Below are 13,759 nucleotides of genomic sequence, written 5' to 3'. Positions count from 1 at the left end.
TCATCATGGTTGGCACAGGCATCATGGACCAAAGGGCTTGTTTCTGTGCTGTATTGTTCTATGTCTTATCACTTAGTCCAGGGGCAACCCGTCATTGTTCTGAGCTGAGGAACTGCATATACATGTATCCAGACCCTGAGCTTTGTACCAGCTAAGTGATGCACCCATTCATTTCAACAGAGCATTGATCTTCATTTGAAAGGTAAATGAAGCTTTGTGGGTTATTTTAATATGAGTTTATTTTCAATCATATTGATTTTTCAATTAATTTATGCAAGTTGAATGCTATTTTAAATAGTGTTCATTTTTTGAATTTATTAGATGTACTTCAACTGTTCCTAAATGTTTCTAATCAGACTTGTCACAGCAAATATGCCACGAGGACCTTGCAAGCCACTTGGCTACAGAGTATTCCACATCAGGTGAACATGTAACCAGATCAAGAGCAATCTGGTCCAAGGTTCCAGGTCAATGATCTTTAATCTGAAATCTTTTTTTACACTCTGTTTATTAGAGCTTGTACGTTGTGATACATCCATTTTTATCTGCATTCATCAAGCTGCTTCAGGCTGCAAATCCTAAATCTATCTTTTCATTAAAAAAACATTGTTTTAAGTCCCCTGTTGTTCACTGATGGTGCTAGTCTGTTGAACATGTCACATTTTTTCAATATGCAAGTAAATCTGCACATGATCTTAACCAAATCACTCATCAAAACTAAAGCAATTTGGTTACTGATTGTGCCTCAAAGTGAAAACTCTTGTCCCTTGTAATTCTGAACATTATGAAGTAAAAGTAATATGTCATATTTCAGCACACCAGATAATATTTTTAGATATAAATCAAAACAATTCTGAAACAAACTCAACCAGTTTCAAATTATTCTTTCTGCTAGCGGGCTAGAGAAAGGGTGAAATTGGTAGATATAATTCACATCAACAAAGCATGAGCCCCAGGAAATATAAGTATTCAAGCAGAGCAATAATACAACAGAGAACTGATCATAGCAAAATTACTTATATATTAACGCCTATCAAATGAAGATGTTTAAACAAATCACCTGTGGCTTAGAAATTCTTCGCACTTGACAAGCATGTTAAATGTACAGTGTGCGACAGACTAACAATATTTTGGGGGATAGCTGGAACATTTTATTGTGCATGAGAAGTATGCAATAGAGCAAGTGGACCTTGCATTTTTTTTTGTTCTTTCCTCTGCCATTTTTGAATATGCACAGGAAAATGGTTAGATTGTGGTTCTAGTTTGCAGCTTGAGAAAAGAGGCAGTTTGAAGGATCCAAAGGTTAGTTCCAGAGGAGACTCGGCCCTTAACCTTGCCCAATAAGTATGAGGTTCCTGTTCCCTATGTGGACAAGGGTGGGGGACTGCAGGGAGGATGTGCAAACTGTCCATATCACTGTTGCACAGGGAGCCATTCAAGTGGGGAATTTAACTAGGAAAAATGCGAGATGTTGCATTTTGGAAAATGAAGCCAGGGCAGGACTTGCACAGTAAATGGCAGTACTCCGTAGTGTTGTAGAACAGAGACTGAGGGGTACAGGTACATAGTTCCCTGAAAGTAGAGACACAGATAGACAGGGTGGTGAAAAAGGAGTTTGGCACACTTGTCTTCATCGGTCAGAGCATTGAGTACAAGAGTTAGGATGTCATATTGCAACTGTACAAATCTTGAGTAAGACCACACTTGGAGTATTGTGAGCAGTTCTGCTCGCCCAGCTGTTGGAAGGATGTCATTAAACTAGAAAGGGTGCAGAAAATATTCACAGAATATTACCAGGGTTTGAGTTATAAGGAGACACTGGATAGGCTGGGACCCTTTTAACCCTGGAGCACAGGAGGCTGAAGGGTGACCCTAGAGAGAAATACAAAATCATGAGGGATGTAGATAAGCTGGATGGTCACAGCTTTTTCCCCAGAGTAGGGGAGTCTAAACCTAAAGGACATGAATTTAAGGTGAGACGGTAAAAATTTGAAAGCAACCTGAGGGGCAACTTTTTCCACTCATCCTTCACCCTCTTCAGTTTCCCAATTACCACTGGCCTGTCTCACCACTCCCCCTCTTCTCTTTACACAGGCTATCTGCTCTCTCCACATTTAGTCCTGATACAGTGTTTCGGCCCAAAATGTCAACAATTCTTCCCCCCTCCCCCCCTCCACAGAAGCTGCTCGACCCGTTGAGTTCCTCCAGCAGATTGTTGCTTCAGAGGGATCCAAGTGTTCTAGTGCATGAATCACAAAACATTATCAGGCAGGTCCAACAAATATTTAAGGTGGCAGACAGCACGTTGGCCTTTATTGCGAAGGGATTGGAGTTTAAGAATAGGGAGGTTTTGTTATAGTTGTACAGGGTACTGGTGAGGGCAATTCTGGAATACTGTGCACAGCTTTGGTCCCCTTCCCATAGAACGGATAAAGTGGAATTGGAGGCACTCAAAGGAGATTCATCAGGCTCATTCCTGGGATGAGAATTATTACCAACGTTCAAAGCAGCTGCACAGGTTGACTCTGTGGTTAAGAAGGCATATGGTGCTTTGTCCTTCATCAATCGTGGAATTGAATTTAGGAGCCGGGAGGTATTTTTGCAGCTATATAGGACCCTGGTCAGACCCCACTTGGAGTACTGTGCTCAGTTCTGGTCACCTCACTACAGGAAGGATGTGGAAGCCATAGAAAGGGCGCAGAGGAGATTTACAAGGATGCTGCCTGGAATGCAGAGCATGCCTTATGAAAGCAGGTTGAGGGAACTCGGCCTTTTCTCCTTGGAGCGACGGAGGATGAGGAGGGACCTGATAGAGGTATATAAGATGATGAGAGGCATTGATCAGGTAGGTAGTCAGAGGCTTTTCCCCAGGGCTGAAATGGTGGCCTCAAGAGGACATAGGTTTAAGGTGCTGGGGAGTAGGTATAGAGGAGATGTCAGGGGTAAGATTTTTACTCAGAGAGTGGTGAGTGCGTGGAATGGGCTGCCAGCAACGATGGTGGAGGCAGATACAATAGGGTCTTTTAAGAGACTTTTGGATAGGTACATAGGCAATTTCTTACAGTCTCAGGTAGAGCAGTTGCCAAGTGGTGATGGTAGTTGCAGGAAGAAAGTAAGCTCTTTGGCAGAAAGAAAGAAAGCTCTTTGGCAGAAAGAAACATTTCTGATCAGGAATTTATAAACGTTTGCTGCAGTGGTACCCTCGGGATGCCTCCACAATGACACAAGATGACTGATCTGATTTGAAGCTCATGTTGGGAATTTCTCACCTGGGAAATGTTAATGATTAATTAGCACCAATATCACCTGTCCCAGTGGGAGATTAAGGCTGTGCTCAACTAAAACTCCTGCTGAGGAAATAATTTCAGCTTTCACAAACTCTAGATTATTTGTACCAAAAACCTATTACAGTATAAATTATCTTTACTGCCCTCCAGGAATGGCAAAGGCCATTATATACTTTTGCAAATCTTTGTCATTTTAGCGTGTTTCCTTCAAAGTACATGAATTATTTAAGTGAAATATCAATGGCTACCAGTTTAGAAAAAAAATATTTGAAATGACCTTATAATGATTGAATACTTTAATTAAAAAGATAGGCCTACATGGGGAAAAGCAAGCCATGTAAAATACAAATGACTCAATTTAAATAAAGAAACTAGCAGCAGTATGAAATTCTAAAAGGAAATTTAATGGCAAGGGCTTACATCTGTTTAATCGGGTACCGAGTGCTAATTTACCTAAACAAAACTTTTTCACCCAGAGGGTGGTCCGTACACGTAATGAGTTGCCAGAGGAAGTGGTTGAGGCAAGTACATTAACAACATGTAAAAGACACTTGGACAGGTACATGGATAGGAAAAGTTGAGAAGGATATGGGCCAAATGCAGGCACACGGGACTAGCTTAGATGGGTGTCTTGGTTGGCAATGGACCATTTGGGCCAGAAGGCCTGTTTCATGCTGTGTGACTCTATGACTAAATGTGCAGAATGACAAATTCAAAGACAGAGAGAAAAAAAACTATAGAGTTTATGCCTGCTTTGTCTTAGTATTAGGACTGGAATGAATTCAAAGTCTTGAAAAGCTCAGATGGTAACTGAGTTAAATAAGAGCTGTACATATGCCACAAATGAAAGTCAAGGCAGATGGCAATGCTGCCAGTTATTAATGACCATTAATGAAATAAATTAAATAATGGGATAAAGAAGCAGTTTCATCAGAAAACAGCACACTACTTTCTTTGCTGAGATGCCTGCAGAGGAATTATTATAAATTCTCTCCACGCATCCCCACAACAATTCACAGCCAGACAAAATACATCAAATCCCTTGCATTGCTAATTTGTTTCCATGTTGGGAAGCTTAAATTAACATAGGAACCCTGTGTCCTAAAGGAGTATTTAAAGGGAAAGACACAAAGCTCATTCTGCATTCATGGCACTTCAGTATGTTCCCAGTATTGCTGTTAGTTCAAGTGACCAGATATTCCCAACTGTAATAGCATTACCCAATCCTGGAGATCCCATTGGCCAGAAACTGACCTGGGTCCAGTCACCGGTGACACACACAATATGGGACCAGGAGGCCAGTGGTCAGGAAGATGACTGTTCCCCACCTTCAATGGAAATTAAGTGTGAACAATAAATGCTGAACACCCTGTGGCACCCACCACCCATGAATGGGGGCAATTGAGGATGAGAACAATGTTGTTGTCCTTCTGTTCCTAATTAATACACAATCTGCTTTTGTATAATCTCAAAGTACCTTCTCTACAAATTATGTAGCACAGAATCAAGCAATCAGCATGCTAGGTATGGCTAAGACAAAGAAAAGTATAATCTCTGACAAATCATCTTTATACATTTATTACATTCTCAACATAACTTTGCCTTCCCCATTATGTTTGCACATTTCCCTCCCAGTGGCTCCATCCAAGCTAGTGGTTGGGTACATACGTGGAAGGGATTGCAGGTGCTATGAAAGGTGACAGAGACCAATCCTGGGCCTAAATGTTCCAGCTTCCCACTCTACTGTCTGACCATGTTTGACAGGTGTCTGAGATGGTTGGCTGATGGCAGCGGCACTGGTGGGAGCACAAATGAGGGAGAAGAGCAGAACTATACTCTACAGAACCAATGGACATCTCCCTGGTGTGGAGCTTCAGTTGGCCTCAGCTTTCCTGAAGATATTGCTGGAGTGCTGTGACACCTTTGAAGCTCCTGGTAATGCTGGAATCCAGAGAATTTCTCACCCCAGTTTGAGATGGCATGGGCCAAAGCATCTGCAGCAGCACTCAATATTGAGGCTAAGCTCTGCCTTAAGCTGCATTGCAACCAATTACAGTCATTAGTCATTGGACTGTGAGTGGATCACCATGTCCACATGAATTTGTCCACCATTTCCATGCTGGAAAAGATGGGCTCCAGGTCTCAGGTGGCCTTGTGCAATATTAGAACCAGATTCTCCAAACTCTGAAATCTCATGCAAGCTCTCAGGCGATTGGGATAATATGCCAAGCATCTCTGTGTACAGGCTCATGAGGCCTTGTCTATAGGTTGCCTGATTGTGGTTGTCATCAGAATACTCCAGAGCAGACCTGTGCATGATATTGCCCTATAAACAGTTGGCAGGCACTGTAGTGTAGCGGTTAGCATAACGCTATTACAGTGCCAGCGACCTGGGTTCAATTCTGGCCACTGTCTGTAAGAAGTTTGTTCGTTCTCCCTGTGTCTGCGTGGGTTTCCTCCAGGTGCTCTGGTTTCAAAGACATTCCAAAGACGTACAGTTAGGAAGTCGTGGGCATGCTATGTTGGCACTGGAAGCATGGTGACACTTGCAGGCTGCCCCCACGCAAAAAGATGTATTTCACTGTGTGTTTTGATGTACATGTGACTAATAAAGATATCTTATCTTATCCTTTCATCCTGGTCTCTCTATGGGTGCTCCTGCCTGGTGATTCATCAAATGCAGATCCTGCTCAAAATTACTCTCCACTTGTTGCAAACTTTCAGGACCCAAGATGAGTGTCGGATGCAATGATGCGATGCCTACTTCATCAGTTTCTGGCAGCTCATTAACCATCATCCAGGCAGGTAACATTTCAAGACTTTCTAATACAGTAAAGGCTCTATGACAAGTGAAAGAGCATGAGGTAACAGAAGGAAGCTTTCAGGGTGCTATGTCAGGAGAGAGTTTAAGGTGCGAGAAAGTGGAATGCAAGGAGGAGGATTAGATATGAGCAACTTCAATGATCTCATGATTCCTTGCAACTGGTGAGATCCCATGCCAGTCTGTTGCTGCAGGTGACTCTTTGGTGTTGAAGTACTGCCTCACTGCATCAGAGACCTGGAACAAAAACAGATCTTTCACCAGAGACACAGGTTCAGTCCTGACTTCGGTGCTGTCTCTGTCAAGTTTACATATTCTCCCTGCGATCATGTGGATTTTCCCGGGATGTTCAGTTTTCTTCCTGCATGCTAGCTACCATAAATTTCCCCTAGTGCAGGTGGGTGATTGGAGAATTGTGGAGAGTTTATGGGGATGTGAGAACAAAAGATCAGGAGTAATGTAGGATTTGTGCGATTGGATGCTTGACAAATGGTGCGGACGTGGTGGGCCAAAGGGCCTATTTCATGCAAGAGAGCGAGAGCAAGAGAGTGTGTGACTGTGTGTGTGCTTTGCAATAACTGTTGCTTTGTAAGTGAATGATATGCCTTATGCCTGTCATTTCTGTGTAAACTGTGAGGTGTGTGTGGCTGCTTCAACAACAGAAAATTCATAAGTGTGATCATGCAGTTGTTGGTTGGTGGGTCTTGTGGCCCTTTCCATTGACCTTGACCAAACACGGTCATTATCTTTTTCCCAGCATCACGATCAGGTCCTCAAGGCATTGCACCGGCACTTGCTCCCAGTGGCTCTTCACCTTGTCAACTGGTAGCTTCTAATGCCCAGAGACTGCAAGACATCTTACTTGCTTACCTCCATTTCGACTCTTGGACTCAGCTTCAAGAAAACAGAGGGCTTGCTCTTAAGACTGTGCTCCCTATTCTACACAATGATTTCCAGCAGTGGTTGGAGAGAGAGCTCACCTCCCCTTTAAGTGTAAGGATGCCATGAAATAGCACAGGTTAACTTTGGGTGGAACTCCAGACTTAACTCCCGTGTAAGGCGAGGGGGAAGGGCAGAAACTAGTTGGTTGGTAACGCTTAACACAACGATGCACGAAAAAATATATTGCATATTAATGGCATCAGAAAAATATGATAAGGGCCTTCCCAACCCACTGCATTGCAACATTTTAGTACACACTTTCATTGACAATTGAGTTTTTTTGACTCCATCCCTCCTACTCCTCCCCACCACCACTTCCCCCCCCCACCTCCCCACCAACAATAGAAATTCCAGGCACAAACAGCAGCAATACTTTACAATGCAGGTTGGTGGGTGCAATCTATTATCAAGGCATATGTTTCACAACCTAAAGCACCTTATGCAAGCCATCCAATGATAATTAATGAGATTACATTATTTGATGAAAGGTGATGTGATATTAATGTTTTCAAGATGATGTAAAGATCTACACTTAAAGAAGTGTTTGAAGACTTCACAGAAATTCTGGAGAACATTAATCTTAATGGATCAACATGAATATTAGTCATTTGAGTCTTAGAAGATTTTTTTTAAAAATGAGATGCTATACTTGTCCAAAATGAAGTGAAACTTAATTGGCAGTAGTTCTCTGTTTAGTATGCTTTCTGGTGAATACAAAATACAGAATTGATAAATGATGGTGTTTGAAGGCCATTTTGAAGCAACTGTTGGCAAATTTAGGCTGTTTTTCATAGCCATCAACATTGGAATCTGCATACTGTTACATTCAAAAAAGGGACAAGAGCAGTACCCAGGAGTCTTGATTTTGCATGCTCAGAGCAACAAATTGCCCACAAGAGATTTTACTGTAGCTTGACTAAATAACTCATTGCTATCACAACCAGACAGAAAAATGAAATACCATTCTCCCAAAGTCTAGGAGGTTGATAATGAGGATCTTTATTTCAAACAAAGGAATAAAAAAATGGTGAGTACTCAACCATTTGGGGATTTTTTGGTAAACTGATAATGGGTTTTTCTCTGTTGCTAACCAATCTCCCTGAATTGGTCATAGTTGTTCAATCATTGACGGTAAGTAAGAAAATAAGACAAGGACTATATGCAAGTGAAAAAGAACTCAAGAACTCCTGCATAACTGGCGATGGTAATTCACATGGCATAGTCTGTTATCATACTTGAGCATTATAGCATACATGGAGGAAACTGATATGCAAACAACATGATATTCCTGTAATGGGACCATACATGAATAGAATAAAATAACTGCTTCCAAAAAAACTTACCAGACACAAAATTAATTTCTTGCAAAAAACATGTTCAAAACAAAACTTCTTATGCAGCAGCAATGGACCTTTAAGTATATTTACTGAGGCCTGTTAGGTCAAGTGATAAGGTCAACAGATCACATTTTAAACCTAATCTTGTATTACCTCATGATATCTGGTGGGGAAGGGCAAAAGTATGCTCATGCTGAATACGATTAGAAGAGGACTTCAGGTGGTTGGGAAGATTGACCCAATCTTTAGTTACTATATCTTGGAAGTACTTAATATATTTTGCAAAACACCTTTTTAATCTGCGACTTTCAAATCTGAAAAGTGGAACAGTTTGCTACTGTATCACTGGATGCAAGACTTAAATTGTAGATGCAAATTTGTGTTGACTGTGGATCTATGCTTTTATTTGCAGTTGAAAGGTGGGATGGGGACTAAAACTGAGCTTTTCCATTTCTGACTCTGAAAGTTGTATCTTATTCCTTTTAGCTAATATGCAAAACATTTCCCCTGTCAAATTCAGTAGATGTTCAGTCACTCCTACATGCTTAATCATTGGATCCAGCATCCTTCTAGAGCAAAATCCTTCTTTATAATATTGCAGCTTTATAGCCAGCCAGTACAAAATAAAGGGTTATAAGAAAATGTGCCTGATAGAATTTTCTAAATATACTGCACGAGAGTGAAGCAACCCTTCTAATTCAGTCATAAACAATACCATGGACTGCCAATAATTAAAATGGCATAGGATTCTATTAAGGGAGAATGGCAACCATGAGCAAACAGGGTTCCCTCTGAACAGTTATCTCTTGTGAGCACTCGCTTCTTGAGAATTTCCCATTTGAATATTTGAGAAAATGGTCATAATGTTGCAGACTTTGTTTTTGTATTAAAAATTCTACTGCAAACTGGTAATCAGAACTCTTCACTTTCCAAGAGCTTCAGATACATTATTGAGTGTTATTTTGAATATTTATAGGATGTCATCAGCACACAGATCTGATACATTTTATGGGGGCATTGAGTTGCCTTTAAGTTTAGTAGCCAATTAAAAAAAAGAGTACTCGAAGAGCAGTCAAGCTAGGATTATGGAAAAGCACACAATCAGCTCAAAGCTGCTTCAAGTTGTTAACTATATCAACTATTTGCTTGGTGTATCAAAGTAAAAGAGAGGAAAACAGTGAAATACTAGGAAGATGAACTGAATTCACAGCCCAAGTTTTGTGGGGAAAAACCAACAGTTCTCTGAAGAACTAATGATATTTTTCCGCAAAATTCAAACCATAGAGTCAGCCTATCTTCTCCATTTCTGAATAAATTTAGTTTAAAGTTTTTATTTGGTTCAAGTATTGTAAAATGATTTAGTTTTTTTTAGTTTGTTTTCAATTTTTTTAAATTTCATTATTGATTTTGAATAGTTATTGAAACTTTCTAAATGCAGGAGACTCAGAACTATTCAATGCTTCTGCAGGTTGGACACTTGCTGTTAAAGGTTATTCCAGCTGTTTCATAGGCAATGCATGGTCAGAGATGCCCCATGTAATGCCTCTTATGTCGTTGAATCCTTTGTTATTTAGACCCTGGTATGGCAAGGATCTGGACATTTTTGTCCAACACGTTCAAACTGCTGAATGCACTTTAAGTATTAGTACAACATTAGTATGTAGATCGATGATTAGTATCAGGTTCATCAATGACTGGAAAATTTAGGCCTATAAGTTTACAAATGGAGTACTATGAGTGATTTTGTTCTCTAAACTGAGAAAAGTAATATTACAGATTAGCTTTGAAGCTGTTAAGTTTTAGACAAATGCAAGAACAGATGAAAAAATACTTTATTGTGGAAATTATGACATGATCTAAAATAAATATCTCAGATTTTTAAAAGATAGGAAACGACAAATAGGAAGAGCCACTGGAAATTTCATGAGGCGTTCTTCTGAATTGACTTTACTTTGATGGAAATTTGGCAGAAGCACAGACAAGTGAAGTTGCTGTCAACACTTTGGCCAAGATACAGCTATTGATTGGGAGGAGCCTGTGAAGTTCTTGTGTTTTTATTTGCTGTTTCTCTTTGCACCGTTATTCCTTTCATAATTCAATCACTCCTGCCTTCCACAGATGTTTCTATTTGTTCTTTCCTTCATTCTCCCCTTCCCCTGCATCTGTATTTGTTTAAAGCTATTAACAATTTGAGCATTTTCCCATCATGATGAAAGCACATCACCTGTTTCTCACTCCACAGTTGGCTTTGTATCCTTTCAGGATTTTCGACACTTTATTGTTTAGTGCAGATGGAGTTGAGACTTTAGTATTTAATAATTTAATGAGATTGATTGATTTTTACTGGAGAAATGTTAAATCAATTTGTTAAAATGAAACAAATGAGTATGAATTGTTTGATTCCTTTAAAACACTACAGAAAGTTAGCTGAATTTTTTTTTAGTCTAGAACAACTTGAAGTTTCAATGACACTTGCTGGTCACTTTGGGGAAATGCAGTCTTCAACTTTTAACACATGAAAAATTAAATCAGTGAAGGAAGTACAAATTCTGTTTGAAATTAATCCTGAATTTTAGAAGCAAGACCAAATTAACCTGGAGGCAAGATAAAGTCCTGCCAAATAAAGTCACTAAAATTATACATAAATTTTTATACTTAAATAAAACAGGAAAGTAATACTAATTTGCAAGAAAATTATTTTTAGAAATTGAACCCATTTGTACTTGTTTACTATGCCAAAAACACACAAAAATAATTATGCACTTTTAACACATTTGAACCTGGCCTTTTATTCAAGTCTCATCTGACCGGAAATTGGACCAGACTTCCAGGCACTTCCTCATTATGAGAACCATAGAACCATAGAAAACTACAGCACGGAAAAACAGGCCATTCGGCCCTTCTAGTCTGTGCCAAAATATTATTCTGCTAGTCCCATTTACCTGCCCCCAGCCCATACCCCTCCAGACCTCTCTCATCCATGTATCTATCCAATTTATTCTTAAAACTTAAGACTGAGCCCGCATTTACCACATCAGATGGCAGCTCGTTCCACACTCCCACCACTCTGAGTGAAGAAGTTCCCTCTAATGTTCCCCCTAAACCTTTCCCCTTTCACCCTAAAGCCATGTCCTCTCGTACTTATCTCTCCTAATCTAGGCGGAAAGAGCCTACTTGCATTAACTGTCTATGCCCCTCATCATTTTATAAACCTCTATCATATCTCCCCTCATTCTTCTCCACTCCAAGGAATAAAGTCCTAACATGCTCAATCTTTCCCTGTAACTCAACTCCTGAAGACCCGGCAACATTCTTGTAAATCTCCTCTGCACTCTTTCAATCTTACTGACATCCTTCCTGTAGTTCGGCGACCAGAACTGCACACAATATTCCAAATTTGGTCTCACCAATGACTTATACAACCTCACCAAAACATTCCAACTCCTATACTCAATACTTTGATTTATAAATGCCAGGATGCCAAAAGCCTTTTTTACAACCCTGTCTACCTGTGACTCTACTTTCAGGGAATTATGTATCTGAACTCCCAGATCCCTTTGTTCCTCTGCACTCCTCAGTGCCCTACCATTTACTGTGTATGTCCTCCCTTGATTTGTCCTTCCAAAATGCAACACCTCACACTTGTCTACATTAAATTCCATCTGCCATTTTCTGGACCATTTTTCCATTTGGTCCAGATCCCTCTACAGGCTTTGAAAGCCTTCCTCACTGTCCACTACACCTCCAATCTTAGTGTCATCGGCAAACTTACTAATCCAATTTACCACATTATCGTCTAGATCATTGATATATACAACAAACAACAATGGCCCCAAAACAGATCCCTGAGGCACACCACTAGTCACAGGCCTCCATTCTGAGAAACAACCATCCACAACCACTCTCTGTCTTCTCCCACTCAGCCAATTTTGAATCCAGTTTACAACCTTTCCATGGATATCCATTGACTGAACCTTCTGAACTAATCTCCCATGTGGGACCTTGTCAAAGGCCTTACTAAAGTCCATGTAGACTACATCCACAGCCTTACCTTCATCTATTTTTTTAGTGACCTCCTCAAAAAACTCCACAAGATTCGTTAAACATGATCTACCACGCACAAAGCCATGCTGACTATTCTTAATCAACCCTTGGTTGTCCAAATACTTATATGTCCTATCTCTCAGAACATCTTCCAATAATTTACATACTACCGATGTCAGGCTCACTGGCCTGTAATTACCTGGTTTACTCTTCGAGCCTTTCTTAAACAATGGAACAACATGAGCTACCCTCCAGTCCTCTGGCACCGCACCCGTGGCTAAGGACATTTTAAATATATCTGCCAGGGCCCCTGCAATTTCTACACTAGACTCTTTCAAGGTCTGAGGAAATATCTTGTCAGGCCCTGGGGATTTATCTACCTTTTTTTGCTGTAAAGCATCAAGTACCTCCTCCTTTTTAATCTCTATACGTTCCATGATACGTGCTTGTTTCCCTTCCTTCCATATCCACGATGCCATTTTCCTGAGTAAATACTGATGCAAAAAAGCTGTTTAAGACCTCCCCCATCTCCTGAGGCTCCACATATAGATGATCACTCTGATCTTCTAGGGGACCAATTTTGTCCTTTACTATCCTTTTGCTCTTAATATACCTGTAGAAACCCTTTGGGTTTACCTTCACATTATCTGCCAAAGCAGCCTCATGTCTTCTTTTTGCCTTCCTGATTTCCTTTTTTAGTATTTTCTTAGATTTCCTATACTCTTCAAGTACCTCATCCGTTCCTAGTTGCCTATACCTGCTATACACCTCTCTCTTTTTCTTAACCAGCTCACCAATATCCCTTGAAAACCAAGGTTCCCCATGCTTGTTACCTTTGCCTTTAATCCTGACAGGAACATACAAACTCTGCACTCTCAAAATTTCGTCCTTGAAGACTTTCCATTTACTGAGCACATCCTTGCCAGAAAATAACTTATCCCAATCCACCCTACCTAGATCCTTTCTCATTTCCACAAAATTGGCCTTTCTCCAATTTAGAACCTCCACTCAAGGACCAGACCTATCCTTAGCCATAATTATCTTGAAACTAATTACATTATGGTCACTGGACCCAAAATGCTCACCTACACATACTTCTGTCACCTGACCTGCCTGGTTCCCTAATAGGAGATCAAGTATTGCGGTCTCTCTCGTTAGTACCTCTATATATTGATTTAGAAAACTTTCCTGAACACATTTGACAAATTCCAAGCCATCCAACCCTTTCGCAGTGTGGGAGTCCCAGTCAATACGTGGAAAGTTAAAGTCCCCTACGATTACCACTTTCTGTTTCTTACATCGGTCTGCTAGCTCCCTACAGATTTGTT

General features: G+C 40.4%; 1 protein-coding gene across 3 annotated transcripts in view; it reads right to left on the bottom strand.

The window, feature by feature from the left end:
• lrrc4ca (leucine rich repeat containing 4C, genome duplicate a) overlaps window positions 1-13,759 on the bottom strand; it is a 707,523-nt gene that overhangs the window by 441,614 nt on the left and 252,150 nt on the right. The window lies entirely within an intron of this gene.

This window comes from Pristis pectinata, chromosome 14 (assembly GCF_009764475.1).
Source record: "Pristis pectinata isolate sPriPec2 chromosome 14, sPriPec2.1.pri, whole genome shotgun sequence".
NCBI classification, from domain to species: Eukaryota; Metazoa; Chordata; class Chondrichthyes; order Rhinopristiformes; family Pristidae; genus Pristis; species Pristis pectinata.
Note: the sequence above shows the minus strand (reverse complement) of the source record. Positions and strands in the feature narration are given on the sequence as shown.